The following is a 2,402-nucleotide window of genomic DNA, read 5'->3' on the forward strand; positions in this document are numbered from 1 at the left end:
TCGTTGTCTAGTAGGTCTTCGTTTTCTAGGGGGTCTTCGTTTTCTAGATGTCTTCGTTTTCTAGGGGGTCTACGTTTTCTAGAGGGTCTTCGTTTTCTAGGTCTTCGTTTTCTAGGGGTCTTCGTTTTCTAGGTCTTCGTTTTTGGGTCTTAGGTCTTAGGTCTTCGTTTTCTAGACAGATAACGTTTACAAACTGTAAATAGAAAATGCAACAAAATTATTTGAAAAGCTACTAACAAATAATTTATACGTAAGTTGGGTTCAGATCAACAACTAGGCTGCAGAGGTCAATATAGTGGTGTAGCGTGTTCATTGGAGTACACTGTAGGTCAATGTAGTGGTTGTAGTGTCGTCATTTAAGTACTAAATTCAGACAAGTAACTCAGTTCATTGCTGTATGTGGCACCGTAGTTTCAACAAGGCTATATTCATAGTGGTACAACGATACTGTAATTTTTACTTCTACTGAAGAGCTGTAATTTTACATCATGTATTAGTAGTTTCACAGTAGACTAAGTGTTATATATAGATCTTGAAGTACATTTATTGTGTAATAATTTTACCAAGACATTCAAGGGTTTGTAAAGTAAGAGTACAGTACTCTGATCAATTAAAATCGATACACTATAGTGGTGTTGCAAGCGACTCCTCTACTAAGTGACAAAAAATTAAAGGACGGAATTCAACATTTTGATGCAAGATGAATTACAGTTATATGTTTCCATCATGTAAGACAATAAGGCAAGAAAATCAGGAAGGAAAACATGAAGAGAAAGCAGTTACCGACCCAATGAATTGATTGAAGGAAAGAGTATAAACGAATAATCTAGCTTATTTCTCCGTCAAACAGTCCTCAAAAAGTGTGCCCAACAATCATGAAAATATGGTAAAAGCCTGGGTTAATGTAAATAGCTGACTTGACTTGACTTAAGCCATTAGGTTCCCTGTGGAACATAGGGCCGCAACAACACTCCTCCAACGCACTCGGTTCAGTGAGGTCCTCCTCAGCTGTGCCCATGTCGTACCAATGGCATTCACCTCTGCATCAGTGCTCCTGCGCCAGGTCTGTTTCGGTCTTCCTACTTTACGCTTTCCTTGTGGATTCCAGTCGAGGGCTTGCTTGGTGATGTTTGAGGGGGACTTCCTGAGTGTGTGGCCGATCCACGCCCACTTCCTTTTTGTGATCTCCACTTCAATGGGGCTTTGACCAGTCTTGTCCCAGAGGTCGGCGTTGGAAATGACGTCTGGCCATCTGATGTTGATGATGTTTCTGAGGCATCTGTTGATAAAGGTCTGCAGCTTGTGGGTGTTTGATTTAGTAGTTCTCCATGTTTCGGAGCCATACAGTCAGACAGACTTGACGTTGGTGTTGAAGATTCTGATCTTGTTGTTGGAGAGGGCTGAAGAATTCCAAATGGGGCGGAGGGTGTTGAATGCATGTCTGGCCTTGTTGATCCGGCTCTTGATGTCTTCGTCTGTTCCTCCATCTGTGTTGACGACACTGCCCAGGTAGACAAACTTCTCCACCTCGTTCAGGTCTTCGTCGTGGAGTGTGATGGGGTCTTGTTTCTTGTTGTTTATTCGCATCACCACCGTCTTCTTGATGTTGATATTGAGGCCCATCTTCTCAGCTTCTTCGGCGAGGCGGGACAGCCTCTCTTGTACGTCCTGGTGTCTGTATGAGGGGAGGCTAATGTCGTCAGCGAAGTCCAGGTCCTCCAGCTGTTTGGCGAAAGTCCACTGGATGCCGGTCTTCTTATCTGATGTTGCCTGCTTCATAATCCAGTCGACTACCAGAAGGAAGATGGTCGGCGACAGTATGCAGCCTTGACGAACACCGGTCTGTACCTGGAATGTGTCCGTCAAGGTATTGACGGTCCAGGTATTGGCTGACAGCCACTCTTTGTGTTGTCTAGTTTTCTTCCCCAGGACCTCATTACATGTGACCTTCCAGGTGTCCCTAAGGCCACACCATGTCTCCTCTACTGATTCTTCTGGTTGGTGGGCGAGTGGGCTGAGCCGGTTTCTCAGTTCACATTGGTAGACCTCAGCTTTTGTTTTGTCTTTCAGGCTGTGTACGTTGTATTTGTGGGATGGCCTGTCTGCTCGGTCTCTGTAGACTTTCAGCTTGACTTTCAGGTCTGCCACCACCAAGTGATGGTCCGAGGATGCGTATCACAGTCCTCCCATCTGGTGATGTCCATGCCATCTTGTGGATCTGCTTGTGCTGGAACACGGTGCCTCCAATGACCAGGTCGTTGAAGGTGCAGAACTCAGTGAGTAGCTCTCCATTCTCATTCTGGAAGCCAACTCCATGTTTTCCCATGACGAGTTCTCTGTTGGTGTTGTCTGCCCCCACTTTAGCGTTGAGGTCCCCCATTATGATCTTCAGGTCTCTTCTT

The 2,402-nt window shown here is 45.3% G+C and overlaps 1 pseudogene; it reads right to left on the reverse strand.

The window, feature by feature from the left end:
- Nucleotides 1–1,347: 1,347 nt before the first annotated feature.
- The window catches only part of LOC138053985 (uncharacterized), a 1,615-nt pseudogene continuing 560 nt past the window's right edge, over nucleotides 1,348–2,402 (reverse strand).

This window comes from Montipora capricornis, chromosome 6 (genome assembly GCF_036669925.1).
Source record: "Montipora capricornis isolate CH-2021 chromosome 6, ASM3666992v2, whole genome shotgun sequence".
NCBI lineage: Eukaryota > Metazoa > Cnidaria > Anthozoa > Scleractinia > Acroporidae > Montipora > Montipora capricornis.